Source organism: Salvelinus sp. IW2-2015, linkage group LG37 (assembly GCF_002910315.2).
Source record: "Salvelinus sp. IW2-2015 linkage group LG37, ASM291031v2, whole genome shotgun sequence".
NCBI classification, from domain to species: domain Eukaryota; kingdom Metazoa; phylum Chordata; class Actinopteri; order Salmoniformes; family Salmonidae; genus Salvelinus; species Salvelinus sp. IW2-2015.
In genome coordinates this window covers 11,892,808-11,912,225 of record NC_036876.1, presented here as the reverse complement: position 1 = coordinate 11,912,225, position 19,418 = coordinate 11,892,808, and the positions used below count along the sequence as shown (strand labels likewise).

The 19,418-nt window shown below is 44.5% G+C and overlaps 1 pseudogene; it reads left to right on the top strand.

The window, feature by feature from the left end:
- The window catches only part of LOC111960278 (serine/threonine-protein phosphatase PP1-beta catalytic subunit-like), a 30,126-nt pseudogene that overhangs the window by 4,535 nt on the left and 6,173 nt on the right, over positions 1–19,418 (top strand).

The following is a 19,418-nucleotide window of genomic DNA, read 5'->3' as shown; positions in this document are numbered from 1 at the left end:
TGGCTGGGTGTATCACATTTCTCGCCATCCATCAGCGCCTGGACACACTCCTTCAGCTGGTTACCACGACAAGATAGGGGTAGGCACAGGTGAGCAAACCTTCTTGCCAGTCTACGCTTTGGTTGGCTGCAGCAGGGGTTGGTTAGGATGTGGGCCTTTTGAAATGTTTAGTTAATCTATGGGGATTTTGAGGGCCAGAGCACTAAACCTTTATAGGGGAGCGAACTGGTTCAGGTGTGTGGGTTGTAGACTCCGTCTCATGCTATACCAGAACTTTTGTTAGTACGTGGGCATGCAGCAAAGGGATAGGACGCAAGGTGGCGCCCAGAAGTATCGATATTCAAAGTGACGGGCCAAAGGGACAAGTCTAGAGCTTCTCCCAGAACGCCTCAGCAATTATGGAACTCTGACGAAGTGGTCCTGTGGTCACGCTCACCCCTGCATTCTCTGTGGCAACACAGTTTATCACAAACACACATTAACAGACCACACACCCTCTTATTGGGTTGGGATAAGTCCCTTCATTAGTGTCGCTAAGGTATTTCTGCCGTATAATTTCAACCTGTTGTCTATTCCATTGCACAACAGCATGTGAAATGTATTGTCAATCAGTGTTGCTTCCTAAGTGGAGACAGTTTGATTTCACAGAAGTGTGATTGACTTGGAGTTACATTGTGTTGTTTAAGTGTTCCCTTTATATTTTTGAGCAGATGTATATATATATATTTCTTCATCTTCACTTCCACTCCCATGGCTCAGCATAGTTGCAGTACTCAATTGTTTTCGAGACATAATATTGTTACACTCTTAAGATGTTTAACTTGGGTCAAACGTTTCGGTTAGCCTTCCACGTCTACCCACATAAAGTCGGGTGAATTTTGGCTAGTTAACGTTAAGAAGCTGATCTCGTAAACATGGCAAAAGAAAATACGTCGTATTATTAATGCAACACAGCATTAGAGTTTTAACCTTAAAGCTACTGCATCAATAAGAATACTCTTAAGTGCTCCTTACCCAGTAGGTAACCTTTTATCTTTCAATGAAAGCCTGTTGTGTCCATAGCCGGTGTTATGAGCAGAGTTAGCTGGGGATGATGTCTACCGAATGCAAGGCTAATAAGAGATCTCCAGATAGGCGTGGCTATGTGCTCTTAGGACGACAGTCAAAGATACTGTTCTTCTGTGTGTTTTGTAAACCTGTATATGGACCGAAGTACTGATGTACAACCGTTGAATACACACACACAACACACACACACACACACACAACACACACACACACACACACACACACACACACACAACACACACACACACACACCACACCACAAAACACACACACACACACACACACTTAGTGGAATGTAGTCTCTGGACAAACAGAGAGAGAGCGTAGTGGAGAGGATGGATGTCTTCAGAACAGAGCCAGTTGTGCCCAGAGACTGAGCCAGAGGCAGGCTGCATTTTTGGCCAAGCGCTCCGTAGCACTGAGGAACCTCAGATGGGGAAATTTGCCTGATCTGTTCCTAAAGCTTCCAGGTGTGTGTCTGTTTGTGTGTATGTGTCCCACCAGAGACCTAGCAGGAGGAGAATTAGGAGAGCTAGCTTCATGCACTACTACTGGCCCACTTTCTATCCTGTGGGCAGGAAAAACACTGAACGTCAACCCTTAAAGGTGCAATCTATAGTTACAATTTCAAAACCGATCAAACTCCAACAAAGCGATCACCCTACCACTGTTTTGGTAAACAGCTGAAGGATGGGGCTGGAGAAATGTAACCACTCTTAAATTCATATACAGAGCTACCTATGGATCCAAGGACTGACCATACATGATGTCACATTATAGTTTCAACCACGTTTTGAGGCTATACAGTGTTTGTTTACAATTACATTGTTTTCAAACCAGTTCATACTTTGGGTTATGATGGAGTATAACATTTGAACTAAGCTCATGAGGCATTTATAAGTACTATTCTTCAAGAATCAATGAATATTTTTCATTAATTTAAACGTCTTAAAATGTATGTACCAATAGCAGAACACCCCTTTTTATAGGCGCACAGTCAAAAAGTCGGGCATGGATAGATCCTCATCACACTCTTAGCTTTCATTAGACACGTAATTTGACATGCTCCTATGAACTTCACATGTTGGTGCTCATGGGTCCTTTTACATGGAAATGCCACACACACACACACACACACACACACACACACACACACACCACACACACACACACAAACACAACAACACACACACACACACAAACACACACACACACACACACACTAATGAACACATCCAGGGTTGGAGGTTCCGGGTTACTCCCTCAAATCGTTGCCTCACCTCTTTAACGGTGAGCCCTAGTGCCATTCAGCTCCCTCCTCCCGACCCCTCTCTGATCCACCATTAAATGTCAACAGACGCAGCTGTCCCCTTTCTGAGGAATTACCAACACACTCCTTCTGGTGACACACAACACACGGCAGCAGCATACTGCACAGTTGTGGAAATTGCCTCTTATGGTTCACATCTGTTGCTCTCTTTCTTCTTTATCTCCGTGTTCTCTCTCACATATACCACTTCTATCTCTCTCTCTTACAATATACCCACTTCTATCTCTCTCTCTCACATATACCACATTCTCTCTCCTCACATATACCCACTTCTATCTCTTCTCTCTCACATATACCCACTTCTATCTCTCTCACATATACTCGCATCTATCTCTCTCTCTCACATATACCCACTTCTATATATCTCTCTCTCACATATACCCACTTATATCTCTCTCTCTCACATATACCCACTTCTATATCTCTCTCTCTCTCTCTCTTTTTAAAATTGATTTATTTCACCGTTATTTAACCAGGTAGGCCAGTTGAGAACAATCTCTCATTTAACCCTGCGACCTGGCCAAGATAAAGCAAAGCAGTGCGACACAAACAACAACACAGAGTTACACATGGATTAAAGAAACGTACAGTCAATAACACAATAGAAAAAGTATATATWMAGTGTGTGCAAATGGMRTAAGGAGGTAAGGCAATAAATAGGYCAYAGTAGCGAAGTAATTACAATTTAGCAAATKAACACTGGAGTGATAGATGTGCAGATGCAAGTAGAAATACTGGTGTGCAAAAGAGCAAAAAATTAAATAAAAACTATATGGGTACGAGGTAGGTAGACTGGATGGGCTATTTACAGATGGGCTGTGTACAGCTGCATCGATCGGTAAGCTGCTCAGATAGCTGATGCTTAAAGTTAGTGAGGGAGATATAAGTCTCCAACTTCAGTGATTTTTGCAATTCGTTCCAGTCATTGGCAGCAGAGAACTGGAAGGAAAGGCGGCCAAACGTGTTGGCTTTGGGGATGACCAGTGAGATATACCTGCTGGAGCGCGTGCTACGGGTGGGTGTTATGGTGACCAGTGAGCTGAGGTAAGGCGGAGCTTTACCTAGAAAAGACTTATAGATGACCTGGAGCCAGTGGGTCTGGCAACGAATATGTAGAGAGGGCCAGCCGACGAGAGCCAGCCGACGAGAGCATACAGGTCACAGTGGTGGGTGGTATATGGGGCTTTGGTGACAAAACGGATGGCACTGTGATAGACTGCATCCAGTTTGCTGAGTAGAGTGTTGGAGGCTATTTTGTAAATGACATCACCGAAGTCGAGGATCGGTAGGATAGTCAGTTTTACGAGGGTATGTTTGGCAGAGTGAGTGAAAGAGGCTTTGTTGCGAAATAGGAAGCCGACTCTAGATTTAATTTTGGATTGGAGATGTTTAATATGAGTCTGGAAGGAGAGTTTACAGTCTAGCCAGACACCTAGGTATTTGTAGTTGTCCACATATTCTAAGTCAGAACCRTCCAGAGTAGTGATGCTAGTATGGCGGGCGGGTGCGGGCAGCGATCTTTTGAAAAGCATGCATTTAGTTTTACTAGCGTTTAAGAGCAGTTGGAGGCCACGGAAGGAGTGTTGTATGGCATTGAAGCTCGTTTGGAGGTTTGTTAACACAGTGTCCAAAGAAGGGCCAGATGTATACAGAATGGTGTCGTCTGCGTAGAGGTGGATCAGGGAATCACCCGCAGCAAGAGCGACATCGTTGATATATACAGAGAAAAGAGTCGGCCCGAGAATTGAACCCTGTGGTACCCCCATAGAGACTGGCAGAGGTCTGGATAACAGGACCTCCGATTTGACACACTGAACTCTATCTGAGAAGTAGTTGGTAAACCAGGCGAGGCAGTCATTTAAGAAACCAAGGCTGTTGAGTCTGCCGAAAAGAATGTGCTGTCGAAAGCCTTGGCCAGGTCGATGAAGACGGCTGCACAGTACTGTCTTTTACCGATAGCGGTTATGATATCATTTTGTACCTTGAGGGTGGCTGAGGTGCACCCGTGACCAGCTCGGAAACCGGATTGCACAGCGGAGAAAGGTACGGTGGGATTCGAAATGGTCAGTGATCTGTTTGTTAACTTGGCTTTCGAAGACTATCTCTCTCTCTCTCTCTCTCTCTCTCACATATACCCACTTCTATCTCTCTCTCTCACACACACATGTACACACTTCTACCTATCTCTGTGTCTCTCTCACACACAGACAGAGAACACGTTGTGGTTTATTGATGGTGATATGCAATAGGCAGGAACAGGGGGAGCCTGTGTTTCTACTGCATAGCTGGCTAACTGATCTAGTGATAAGAGTATAGTCTGCCCTCCCTCCTGTTGTATGACTAGAGAAAGCCTTCTGGCCATATCATGTGGAGGCGAAGAAAGCGGCAGGAGTAATGTAACGATACTTTCAAATAAGCTACTTTGCTCTGTGTCTGTGTGTTTCTGTCTGTCTGTGTGTGTCTGTGTACTTGTCTGTCACAGGCGGTTGGTGGCACCTTAATTGGGGAGGACGTGCTCGTAGTAATGACTGGAGCGGAATCAGTGGGATGGTATCAAATACATCAAACACATGGGTTTCCATATGCTTGATGCCGTTCCAATTCTCCATTCCAGCCACTATTATAAGCCGTCTGTGCGCCTTCGTGAGGAGTTGTGTGTGTGTGTGTGTAACAGTTTAAACTTTAGTCCGTCCCCTCGCCCCGACCCGGGCGCGAACCAGGGACCCTCTGCACACATCAACAACAGTCACCCACGAAGCATCGTTACCCATCACTCCACAAAAGCCGCGGCCCTTGCAGAGCAAGGGGAACCACTATTTCAAGGTCTCAGAGCAAGTGACGTCACTGATTGAAAGGCTATTAGCGCGCACCACCGCTAACTAGATAGCCATTTCATATCCGTTACACGTGTGTGTGTGTGTGTGTGTGTGTGTATGTGTGTGTGTGTGTGTGTGTGTGATGAACTGTTTACATCAGTCCCATGCCTGTGGTCTTTGATGTCACGGCCACACATAAGAACCGAGGTTGTTTGACATTTGTTCCATCTGTTTACTGTCTGTCTGTCCCTAAGCCACTGGCCTCTGGCTGTACAGTACGGTCTTCTGATAGATGGACTCTCTATCTCTCAGGTGGTCTCTCTCATTCTCCATACCGTACATATACAATATGTTCTCTTGTTCTATCTGTGTTATTTAGTGCCTAGCTTTTGTACAGGAACGTGAGCAAGTCATTGGAATTCCAGCCATTAGTGCATGCCTGCTAGGAAGCGTATCAAAGGACAAAATGTCATTTAATTGTTTCCTATACCAGTTGTCTACACTATCAGTTGTCCAAACTACCAGTTTCCTATACCACCATTCATTTTCATCTAGTGTGTTTTTATGTTTGTGTCTGTTTTGCATCTCCCCCCCTCCCTTCTTCTCGTTAGCTTTATTAGTATGTGTGTAATATGCAAGGGAGCCAGCACTAACTATTCCACTGCATCTCTCTCTCTCACCCCCGTCTCTCTTTCTCTCTCTCTCTGTATGCCCACATGCCCTAGCTTACCAACAACATCCCAACAACAGCCTCTCTGTCTCGTTGCCATCCCAGGTGGCCCGTGGCCTTTTAACAGATTTTATAGGGCACAAACAACACAATTCGGCCGTACATGAGCATGGCGACCTGCAGTTAGAGCTGGAGTCATGTTGTGTTATTCTTGTTTACGGGGCGTCAGGTGGGTGTTTTTCTTCTTCTCCTATTCATGAAGTGAACTGAGTTGAGTTGATAGAGCTTTCACTGTGGGGGCACAGTGCAGCTATGGGGTTGTGTCCAAAATGACACCCTAATTCCCTAGATAGTGCAGTACTTTTGACCAGGGCCCATATGGTGCCATTTGAGACGCAAGCCATGCTGTTTGTGTCATTCTGGCCYGAAACCTAATTGAGATCCTTACTTACTTGTGATCTTGAGTTGATGTCAACGGAAGATTTACACGAAAATGTACGCGCATAAAGGATGCGTATGGATCACAAATTGGGATTATGTCCTATGTGTCCAAATCCGTTCCTGAACTGAGCACAGTACACTATACGTAGTATAGCTATGGTTTTTAAGGTGTTGTTGTTGTTGTTGATGGGTATGATGGTGCTCTCTCTCTATCCTCTCTGGGTAGAGGATGGATGGATGTCGAGCAATGACAGTGAGGGTGGTGTTCCACTGTTATGGAAACAACAATGGTGGTGCCTGTGTGTGTGGCCCGGGGCGGGCAGCGCGGAGCGTCTCCCCCTGGCACCAGCCATGGCACAGCACTGGACTCATGGAGGCTTTTCAGCTCGAGAGCTTTTTAGATAAACTGTTCTCATTCTCTAATCTCTCTCTCTCTCGCTCTCGTGTGCTTTCTCTCTCTCTCTCTCTCTCTTCATCCATCACTTGATCTTTTTCTCTCTCCCTCACTCTCTCTTTCTCCATTTCTCCCTCCCCTTCTTACTTTCTTTCGCTCCACAATGACGGCCATTCACCACGACACTTCACAAAGAACAAAAAAGCACTCTGAAGAAAAACTAAGGGGGGAAACATTTCTGAAATGCCATGGAAGGCAGTTGGGATTTCTGCTTGACATTCTCTCCTGTTCTCGGACCCAGATTCGAGCCACTGTGTGTCCACTGTGGGGTCACTGGTTTCCATCCCCTGTGTGGGAGAGGAGGACGGAGGAGGTGTGGCGGGAGTGGGTGGGGGGGCAGCTGAGCTAGCCTGGCCTGGTGCCCGAGGGGAGAAAGCGAGATGCATGACAACAACAAAGTAGAATGGAGATGGAGACTGGCGAAATGTCACAGAGGCTATTACCGTAGTTGAGCCATTACGCCTGTGGTGGTCCCGGAAAAAGCTGCTTGAAATTCATGAGTTTTGTTCACTGGTGTGAAGAGAATGCAATGTTTTTGTGGAGACTTTTAAGCCTTGATTGGAGTTTGAATATTTCTAGCTGGATTGGATGTAGAAAAAGCAAATATATTTAATCTGACAATATACTGTTAAAAATGTATCTGTTAAAACCACACTAAAAAGCATTCCCATTCAGTGTGGTATGTCAGTGTGACATCAGTCTGAGTTGCCCTTTCTGCCACATAGTGAATGGGCTGATGTTGTGATTGGCTAACTGCAGCTGACAGGGGATGTATTGTTATGGGCCTCCGTCGTCATGGCTGCCAGTGGTGCGACTTGTTGTTGTTCTTGTCAGATTGTTGTTAAGTGAACCAGGCTAGCTAGTGGCTACAGGGCCGTAGCTACAGTACCTATGAGGACACCGAGGTCCGGACCTCGGTCATTTATTTGAATGAAATCAAATACAATTTGGGAACTCAGTCGGGGTCTCAACTTACTGTTGCGAGTTGGAATAGCAGAATACAGGTGAAATTTCGTAACTTGGTTGTGCGTCGGGAGTTTTCCTCTTGTTATGTCACTCACTGATAGTCACTCAATTAGCCTATGTCAGTAAAAAAAAATTTTTTTAGATAGCTGGCTAGACTAATTCAGGAATCTTAACTTGTAGTAATCATGGCCGAATTACCAACCAGGCCCAGGGGCCCTGACCTACAGGGGGGCCCCATTGATTTTCTTCGTCACTCTCACTTAGATATCATATTACTGTAACCTGGCATAAGTCATGGCAAAATGTGTAGAATTTCAGGAAATGAGTTGTAAAACTGCAACAACAAAAAGTGATGTAAAAGCAAATGTATTTATTTACCTTTTTGTTTATAAAATACTTGTTCTGTTAACAGATCCCTCTGTACGTATTAAATTGTAGCTTTTAATCCCAGTGCTGAGTTAATGTGTAGCGGCTAACTGTATAGCTAATAGGCTATGACTGCTATGTGTTTGTAGATCGACTAACGTGATTGAAGCTACAGAAACTAATGTGATAATGGCTGATGTCATTTTAGCTTATTTTTGCTGTTCTCCAGACCTCACTAAAACACAGACCCTGGCTACAGCCCTGAGTGGCTAGCTAGTGCACTTAGCATCAGTTGGTCGTGGCTGAAGACTTTTGAAGTGCTCTCTCTCTGTCCTCATTTGTCCTGAGAGATTACTTCCTACTTCCTCTCCTCCGAAACAGCACCCATATATGGTAATGCTGGGAGACGCACGGTCTGACTCTGTGAATCTGTTTCTCTCTCCTTCTATGCCAACATTAACGGAACCTTGCTCTTTTCAATGACTGGAAAAATTCTCAACCCACCTGACTCCTTTCCTACTTAAAACACAGGCAAGGAAGTGAAAAAGATGACGGATAAGTAGGCTACAAGTTGCCCTATAACTAACCACAAGACCATCTTCGTGTTGTCTCGAATACAACCACATACGTACACAAACTGAAATTACAACCCCCCCCCCACACAAATGTTTATTAAGTCTTCCATGTTCCAAATGTTGTTGAATTGCATAAAACCACCTTTTTTTAAGATAAATCCCTAATGTTATATTTTACCCAACTAGACAGCCTTTCATTACTTTGCTAAATGTGAAAGTGTTGACCGCTGTCCAAACACTAAAAACACAAGCCGACAATAACAGAGGAAAAGTAATGATTTTTTTTCTTCTCTAACTCCAATGCCTTCAACCCTGTCTCTGAATAACAGCGCTCTCAAATGAACGCAGCTCGCCTTTGTCGCTCTCTGCTCTAAGCCCCTTAGATATGCACTCTGCTTTAGTTTCCCGCTCCACACCTTCCTTTCAGGCTCGTCATCTACCGGGGATCGCTTTGTGGCACAACGTTCTCTCTCTGGTTGGGTTTGTTACATCAGGGTGTAGTGTAGGGAACGTGACTGTCTCCTCTCCTTTTTGGCCCAGACAAGACAAGCTAGCCCTCAGGAGGTGTTCTGCTGTGTTGTGTGTCTGTGCTTTGAGGAAACTTGTAGGAAACGTTATGCTGAAGTACTGAGATTCCCACAGACGATTGTTGTTTCTATCCTGCATCATTCCCAGAAAGTTGTTGGAAGATTGTATACAATATAAGCATAGGGCAACCACGTTCTTACCAAGCTCTAAGAAACATGATTCTCAGAACGTTATGCGTTAGCTGGGGTGTGTGTGTGTGTGTGTGTGTGTACACTAATTGTGTGTGTACTAAGTGTGTGTGTGTGTGTGTGTGTGCATAGGCCATGTGGAATGTTGTGTATCTCAGGGCAGGGGCAGGGCCAGACTGTCCTGTGAAGTCACACACAGTTCACAGACAGATACATGATAGAAGGGGGGAGGGGGTGGAAGGACCACCCAGCTAGCACATTTGGTTTCTTGGAAGTTGTGGGAATGTACGTTTTTGGTTTCCCGTTGGTTCTGGGAACGAAGCCATAAGTTTCCTGACCGGTAAAACAGAATGTTCTGAGAGCGGTAGTGAGAATTTTGCCTATTCTAGAAACTGACATTTTTAGGTTGCAGGGAGATTCTGAGGATGTTTTACAATGGTTCCCTGAGTTTTCCTTGGAGGTTTTATTAACGTTCTGAGAACAGAAATTATAGGTTATTTGGAGGTTATTCAGTAACTTAACTTTAACTGAATGTTTCAATAAGTATTTTAATAACATTGCTGGCTTAGTTTGGGTTAAGTGTTTGGAACTTCAAACACAGGACACATGGAAATTAATTTGCTTAGACATTAATGCAAACACATGTATTTTTATTGTGGCACGGCGTCGGTGAGATTTGAATCTATGATCTTTTGTTCTCTATCCATGAATTTAATCCACTGCACCACCAAGATGGAGCTAGTGTAACGGACAACACCCTGTCGTTCTCAACTAACATCAAGGCGGTGGCCCGTTCCTGTAGGTTCATGCTCTACAACATCCGCAGAGTACGACCCTGCCTCACACAGGAAGCGGCGCAGGTCCTAATCCAGGCACTTGTCATCTCCCGTCTGGATTACTGCAACTCGCTGTTGGCTGGGCTCCCTGCCTGTGCCATTAAACCCCTACAACTCATCCAGAACGCCGCAGCCCGTCTGGTGTTCAACCTTCCCAAGTTCTCTCACGTCACCCCGCTCCTCCGCTCTCTCCACTGGCTTCCAGTTGAAGCTCGCATCCGCTACAAGACCATGGTGCTTGCCTACGGAGCTGTGAGGGGAACGGCACCTCAGTACCTCCAGGCTCTGATCAGGCCCTACACCCAAACAAGGGCACTGCGTTCATCCACCTCTGGCCTGCTCGCCTCCCTACCACTGAGGAAGTACAGTTCCCGCTCAGCCCAGTCAAAACTGTTCGCTGCTCTGGCCCCCCAATGGTGGAACAAACTCCCTCACGACGCCAGGACAGCGGAGTCAATCACCACCTTCCGGAGACACCTGAAACCCCACCTCTTTAAGGAATACCTAGGATAGGATAAAGTAATCCTTCTCACCCCCMCCCCCCCYCMMAAGATTTAGATGCACTATTGTAAAGTGGCTGTTCCACTGGATGTCATAAGGTGAATGCACCAATTTGTAAGTCGCTCTGGATAAGAGCGTCTGCTAAATGACTTAAATGTAAATGTAAATGTAACGGATGTGAAATGGCTAGCTAGTTAGCGGGTACGCGCTAATAGCGTTTCAATCGGTTACGTCACTTGCTCTGAGACTTGAAGTAGGGTTTCCCCTTCCCCTCTGCAAGGGCCGCGGCTTTTGTGGAGCGATGGGTAACGATGCTTCGTGGGTGACTGTTGTTGATGTGTGCAGAGGGTCCCTGGTTCGCGCCTGTGTCGGGGCGAGGGGATGGTCTAAAGTTATACTGTTACACTAGCACACCATGTTTGTTTTTTTACCCATACAAAGCTGTTCATTTTAGTCTATTCAAACAGACCCCATTTCAAAGGAAACAAGCACTCATTAAGATCAGGTGTGGCCAATTAGTGGGCGTGGCCAACACACCTGAACGCACTTAACAAAATAGAGGATAGAGAGAGAGTTGTTGACGCTTTAGAATGAAATGTTTTTAAATAACATTCTTAGAATGTTCTTAGAACGTTAGTAATGTTTTCTTGTGGTTTTTATGGAACGTTTTCTTAATGTTCTGAGTACATGACTTTAAATAGAACCATGAAGAAGCCTGTAAGAAATGTTATGAAATACTGAAATCGCCACAGAAGAACGTTTGTTTGTTAACGTTCTCTGAATGTCAAACCAGTTGGAAAATGTTCCAAAAATGTTATTAAATGTAACCATATTTTAACTTTTAGGAAACGTTCGGATAAAGTAATGAAATTCCCCAAAAATTACATTATTTTGTCAAGTTCCTTAAATGTGCTGAGAACATTACAAAACCAAGCAACTATCCTGCACCATTCCCAGAAAGATGTGTGAAGGTTGTATGCAAAATAACCTTAGGACAACCATGCTCTCACCAAGCTCTAAGAAACATATGGTTCTCAGAACGTTATGCGCTAGCTGGGCAGGATTCCACAGCTTTTAGAAGAACCATAAGATAAATAGATGAGAGAGGGAGAAAGGGGGAAAGAAGAGGAGAGGATAGAAGGAGAGGGTCTGGATGGGAGGGCTGCATAGCAGTGATCTGATCTGGCAGAGGGAAAATTGCAGGGCACTGGAAAGGACATTTTGTACTGGCGTACGAAAGGTCAGGTTCTGTACCCCTATTCTCCTCTTACCCCCCTTTGCAGTCTGTACATGTGCGTGCACACACACACACACACACACACACACACACACACACACACACACACACACACACACACACACACACACACACACACACACACACACACACACTGTCAAAACATGGCCAAATTAGGAGTGATTAAATTGGATGTTGGAGCGAGAGATTTCCTTTTCAAACAAAACCAAAGAAAAACCTAACTTGTAACCCGTACCAACCTCTCATACAAAGCAATAGAAATCCACAACACACTTCAATGTCTTTTCAGGTCAAGCACATTTGTCAAAATTACAGTTTATTCTATAGGGCTCTGGCTCATTTTGACTCGGCACAACCAAACAAGTGGTGACGCCTATTCATTAACATCCAGGGCCTAGGGTGTGCTGTTCTAGTCTGCCCGCCACGTCAGTCAGTGGCCATGACATGACACATTAGTATTCACACCATGGGGTAGGTGGAGTGGTGGAGGCTCTGTGTCTGCCAATCAGCTCTGCCTTCAGCTAGCAACCAACGCTCATCAACACCTTGCCTCGCAGATGACCTCCCTGGTGTGTTGCCATGGTGACTGCCTGTGGTACCGCCCCTCGCCGTCGAAACGCTGCAGTGCAGAGAAAAGGGGCAGGATTAGTGGGTTGATACCTCCCGTGAATCCGCCAGTGGTTGCATCTGAAGTCAAGGTCACAAGACTGTGGCTGGCAGGCAGCAGTGTACGTGTCAGTGTACACGTCTTTTTCTGTGTGTTTGTGTGTGTGTACACCTTTATGTATTTTACAATGATGTGTGTTGTGGGTGTGTGTGTGTGTGTGTGTGTGTGTGTTGTGTGTGTGTGTGTGTGTGTGTGTGTGTTGGTGTGTGTGTGTGTTGTGTGTGTTGTGTGTGTGGTGTGTGTTGTGTGTGTGTTTGGCATTTCCATGTAAAAGGACCCATGAGCACCAACATGTGAAGTTCATAGGAGCATGTCAAATTACGTGTCTAATGAAAGCTAAGAGTCTATATTTTGGGGGGAAATGAAGGCATAGATACATTTTTCAACCATTTTCCATTCTAAAATTTGGGAATAAGCAAAAGCTTTCATTTCTGGTCAACCAGATGGAAAAGGGGTCTTAGACAACATCTACTGGTATTAGAAATACATCAAAACACAATAATGTTGACGTAAAGACCCTTGCAAACCAATATCGACATTTATATTTAGTTTTGTATCAATTATTTTCCTTCTGTAAGTTTAAGAAACGTTGCCTTGTCAAATTTATTCATTATTAAGTGATTAAAACTCAGTTCTGTTACCAAATCAGTAACGKAATTACTGCAATTGAATTGGCAACAATGGGAAATGATAGTAGTCACAAACTACAGTTGTGTCACCTGCTACTGTCTTCCCTTCCACTGGCATACTGTTATGTTCAGCTCATTACTGTTTTTTTTGCCCTCTTTCTGTTGTCAAAGCAAGACTGCGAAAACAGTCTGGACAACCCCTCCTTCTCACTATCCCTCTTTCTCTCTGCCGCTCTCTCTCTCTCTCTCTCTCTCTCCTATTTCTCTCTCCTATTTCTCTCCAGTTAATGCCACCTCTCCCGGCTCTTACTGACACCTACCATGACACCTACCACCCWMACTCTTAKAAAAAATGGTTCCAAAAGGATTTCTCGGATGTCCCCATTGGACAGGGGCGTCAAACTCATTCCATGGAGGGCCTAGTGTCTGCTGGTTTTTAGTTTTTCAGACCTGGACAACCAGGTGTGGGGAGTTCCTCACTAATCAGTGACCTTAATTCATCAATCAAGTACAAGGGAGGAGGGAAAACCCGAAGACACGCGACCCTCTGTGGAATGAGTTTGACACGTGCCGTAGGTGAAGCCTTTGTGATTCCAGCTAGAATCATTTTGGGTTCCAGGTAGAACCATTTTGGGTTCCAGGTAGAACCCCTTTGGGTTCCATATAGAACCCTCTGTGGAAGTTAGAACCATTCTAAGAATGTACCCTCTTTCCATTTACTGTGACGAGCATCCTCACCCACTGACCACTGACCCACAACGGACGTCCATGGACTCTGAAAAGTAGTCGAAATTCGGTCAGTCTGCCCTGGCCGGGCCAAATCTGAGCCAGTCATAGACATCTGTTTCTGTCGTTCTGCCCTTTAGTAAGGCAGTTAACCCCCCTCAACAACAGCTCATGGATGACCAATGTGGCAGTCCCCCGCACCTCTCTGATTCAGAGGGGTTGGGGATAAAAGTGGAAGTCAAGTTTTGGTTGGACCTCGTGTGCAATTGACGGTACAAAGAAATGTAATCCTTTTGTGGCAGACATTTTTAATGTGAGAAATCTGAGTCAACGTGTAATTCCGTTATCGTGGAATTGCCCTGTAGCTTCGGCTGCGAATGTGCATGTCTGTCATGTAGACCTTTCCATTACATGTAAGGCGATGCACTCCGGTCCAGTGTTGCAGTGCGGTGGAGCCCCGGGTGTGGAGTCTGCGTTGATTCTCTCCTCTCATATGTTGGGACTCCCAGTCGCTTCTCTGCAAACACCTCACCACCGGTCTGAGGTGGAGGAGGTGTGTGGAGGGTCTGAGGACAACACACACAGAGACATGCACACACCCCGCTGACCCCATCCTCCTCGGGTTTCATCCTCACTGGAGTGTGTGTGTGTGTGTGTGTGTGTGTGTGTGTGTGTGTGTTGTGTGTGTGGTGTGTGTGTGTGTGTGTGGTGTGTGTGTGTGTGTGTGTGTGTGTGTGTGGGTGTGGTGTGTGTGTGTGTGTGTGTGCTGGAAGTCAGACGGTGTTTCTATTTCTGAATGGGACTATATTTTCTGATAGAGACCCGCGTCTAAATCAATAACTAGGAGGGCAGACTGTTCAACAGGAAGGCTAGGTCCACTTAGGTCTACCTCCCGGCCTCATTGTATATGACTCCTTTCGGGATACTAGAAATATGATATGTGTTTAGATAACGTTCTCCTGTGGGTTTGGAGGAGAAGAGGGAATGTTTATTCAGCTTGATTTAAGGTCTCAATGCAGAAATAGCCGGGTCACACGAAGTATCAGTCGACAGCGGGTCAATCCATTTGAATTCAAAATCACTTTTTTGACAGCATCCCTTTTGATTGAAATAAAACTTTTCATGTTTGCCCGTGGAAAAAGTGGTCAGAAAATGACTTTTGGACCTGAATGCCAAAACATAAAGGTGCTCAAAGTTGACCCATTTAGCAAACCCCAACATACTGAGACGTTCGTGTCTTTATCATTGGAAAAGATAAACGGTTGAGTTTGATATCATTTAAAAGCTTACAAAACAGGGTTGTCAAATTATTTTCTAAATTATGACTTTTTTTTTACCTTTAACTTCAATTATCCAATTATCTTTTTTTTGTTTTTATAGTTTAGACCCTACTTTACATCATCTGAGGTTTTGTGTTGTGCCTGCTATCGGTTGAGACACAAAATGCTCTTGAATACAGGGTGGGTGTCAATTCAATCATAGAAATATAAATCCCAGAATGGTCATATCCCATCAGACCACTGCAATTTAGCTGGTACACCATTTACATTTTAATTACATTTTAACTTCTATTTACTACGACAAAGATGGACACCGGTACTCCCACCCTCAAATGTCAACTTAAATGGTCADGTCCATTCTATTATCAATATTTCTATGATTTCAATAGGTTTCATATGGAGGATTGACAGTATAATTTAAAACAACAGATATTCTCTGATGTGTGGACCTCCAACCATCGAAAGTTGAAATTGTAATTTTATTCCCATTTTAGTACATTTATCAGCCAAAACATGACACCCACCCTGTATTCAAGAGCATTTTGTGTCTCAAACGTTGGCGGGCACAACACAAAAACCTCAATTGATGTAAAATAGAGTCTAAGCTACACATTTTTAGAAAATTAGCATTTCAAGGTTAAAAAAAATGACATGATTTTATTTTTAATTAAATCAATTATCAAATAGTTTGACAACCCTGTTTGTAGGCTTTTAAACAATATCAATCTCAACCGTTTATCGCTTTCTGTGCAGTTCTACAAAGGGCAAATATGTTTGGAAGGTTTCATTCAAATCAACATGGATTTACCCCAGTGCTATGGGTGGGGTGCTAGGCGGTGGCTCAGTCACTTCTAGGAATCTCTGGTTCTCTGGCTCATGCCGGAACTGTAGTCTGTCATTAAATGGGTCTCAATGAAACTGCTAAATGGTTTACATGCTTAGGGATATGGCAACTAATCCATTGTGCATGACTTTGGGAATCTGCTATCTACATCTGCAATGTGCTATTTTTTAACAGACTGAATATTTKGTGCTTTTTTCCCCTCCCAAATGCATGCTATGAAAACCCTTTCTCTTAGTTATAACTGAAGAAACCTAGTTTGCTAAAATCTATGATGAATTGTGCCCATTGTTCACAATTGACTTTTTCATTTGGAATACTTTAGGGACACCTGTGTCTACATATAGCTACCTAAATGAATGTGACCCAATTACAGTGCATTCGGAAAGTATTCAGACCCCTTGACTTTTTCWAAAAATGTTTACGTTACAGCCTTATTCTAAAATTGATTAAATAAAATCTAAATCATAATCAAATCTACACACAATACCCCATAATGACAAAACAGGTTTTTAGAAATTTTTGCACATTTATTAAAACAGGAATACCTTATTTACATACAGTACCAGTCAAACGTTGGGACACACCTACTCATTCAAGGGTTTGGGTGTGCAAAGCTGTCATCAAGGCAAAGCGTGGCTACTTTGAAGAATCTCAAATATAAAATATATTTTGATTTGTTTAAAGCTTTTTTTGGTTACTACGTGATTCCATRTGTTATTTCAGTTTTGATGTCGTCACTATTATTCTACAATGTAGAAAATAGTAAAAAATAAAGAAAAACCCTTGAATGAGTAGGTGTGTCCAAACTTTTGACAGGTACTGTAAGTATTCAGACCTTTTGTAAAGAGCTCAGGTGCATCCTTTTTCCATTGATCATCCTTGAGATGTTTCTACAACTTGATTGGAGTCCATCAGTGGTAAATTCAATTGATTGGACATGATTTGGAAAGGCACACACCTGTCTATATAAGGTCCCACAGTTGACAGTGCATGTCAGAGCAAAAACCAAGCCAAGAGGTCGAAGGAATTGTCTGTAGAGCTCCGAGACAGGATTGTGTCGAGGCACAGATCTGGGGAAGGGTACCAAAAAATGTCTGCTGCATTGAAGGTCCCCAAGAACACAGTGGCCTCCATTATTCTTAAATGGAAAAAGTTTGGAACTACCAAGACTCTTCCTAGAACTGGCTGCCCGCCCAAACTGAGCAATCGGGGGAGAAGGTCCTTGGTCAGGGAGGTGACCAAGAACCCGATGGTCACTCTTACAGAGCTCCAGAGTTCCTCTGTGGAGATTGTTGTCCTTCTGGAAGTTTCTCCCATCTTTGCAGCACTCCAACAATCAGGCCTTCTATGGTAGAGTGACTAGATGGAAGCCACTCCTCAGTAAAAGTCACATGACAACACGCTTGGAGTTTGCCAAAGGCACCTAAAGACTCTCCGACCATGAGAAACAAGATTCTCTGGTCTGATGAAACCGAGATTGAACTCTTTGGCCTGAATGCCTAGTGTCACGTCTGGAGGAAGCCTGGCATCATCCCTACAATGAAGCATGGTGGTGGCAGCATCATGCTGTGGGGATGTTTTCCAGCAGCAGGGACTGGGAGACTAGTCAGGATCGAGGGAAAGATGAACAGAGCAAAGTACAGAGAGATCCTTGATGAAAACCTGTTCCAGATCGCTCAGGACCTCAGAATGGGGCGAARGTTCAACTTCCAACAGGACAATGACCCTAAGCACACATCCAAGACAAAGCAGGAGTGGCTTCGAGAAAAGTCTTTGAATGTCCTTGTGGCCCAGCCAGAGCCCAGACTTGAACCCGATCAAACATCTCTGGAGAGGCCTCCCGAGTGGTGCAGTGGTCTAAGGCACTGCATCGCAGTGCTAGCTGTACCACTAGAGATCCTGGTCCAAGTCCAGGTTCTGTCGCAGCTGGCCTTGACCGGGAGAACCATGGGGCCGGCGTACAATTGTCCGGGTTAGCGGAGGGTTTGGCCGGCCGGGATGTCCTTGTCCCATCGTGCTCTAGCAACTCCTGTGGCGGGCCAGGCGCATGCACACTGGCACGGTCGCCAGGTGTACGGTATTTCCTCCAACACATTGGTGCGGCTGGATCCTTGTGTTTCAGAGGATGCACGGCTCTCGACCTTCACCTCTCCCGAGTCCGTACAGGAGTTGCAGAGATGGGACAAGACTGTAACTACCAATTGGATAACTTGAAATTGGGGAGAAAAAGGGAARAAAGAAACCTGAAAATAGCTGTGCAAAAACGCTCCCCATCCAACCTGACAGAGCTAGAGAGGATCTGCAGAGAAAAATGGGAGAAACTCCCCAAATACAGGTGTGCCAAGCTTGTAGCGTCATACCCAAGAAGACTTGATGCTGTAATCGCTGCCAAAGGTGCTTCAACAAAGTACTGAGTAAAGTGTTACTTATGTAAATGTGATATTTCTGGTTTTTATTTTTCATAAATTTGCAAACATCTCTAAAAAACAATTTTTGCTTTGTCATTATGGGCTATTGTGTGTAGATTGATGAGGGGGGGGGGTGATTTAATCAATTTTAGAAAAGGCTGTAACGTAACAAAATGTGGAAAAAGTCAAGGGGTCTGAATACTTTCCAAATGCACTTAAATGTCATGTAAAATAACAACAACAACAACCAATGCCAGTACTGTTTTACTGTTACAATAGGAGTAGGTCTACCTGTAGCTGCCATAGTGTGAGAAAAGGCACTTACTGTACACAGTCACAGCCCTGCCCCAGTTATTCTGAATGGCTGGCGTTGTGAAGGCAAATAGACTGTCAGTCCATTTGGACCACTGTGTTGACACAACTCAGGCCCTCATATTTACCCTTTTTGGCTGTTTCATGAAAACCTCACCCTCGGGACATTGGGCCGGACTGACTCGCCATGTGTTCCTGTTGTGGTTATAAACACAGATTTTAAAAACGTGAAAAGTAAGTAAAAGTAAGTAGGGGTGCGTGCTCGGGGGTAGTAGGGGGTACCTGCTTAGTAGAGTGTTGTGCCTGCGCTCTTAACCTGAACTGGATTAGTCCCGCCCTCTCCACTCCACCCCCCTTCAGTCATCACTTCAGGCAGGCCTCGGTAGTACTGCACTATCACGCTGACTACTGAGAAGCCAAAAAAGAACGACACATATAGAATGTAGGTCTGTTGCACTTGGCAGAAAGATGAAGTGTCACTACAGATGAGATGCCGTTCTTAAAGGGACATCACACTTTCAAATCAAAGTCTGTCAGACGTTTTCAGACCCCTGA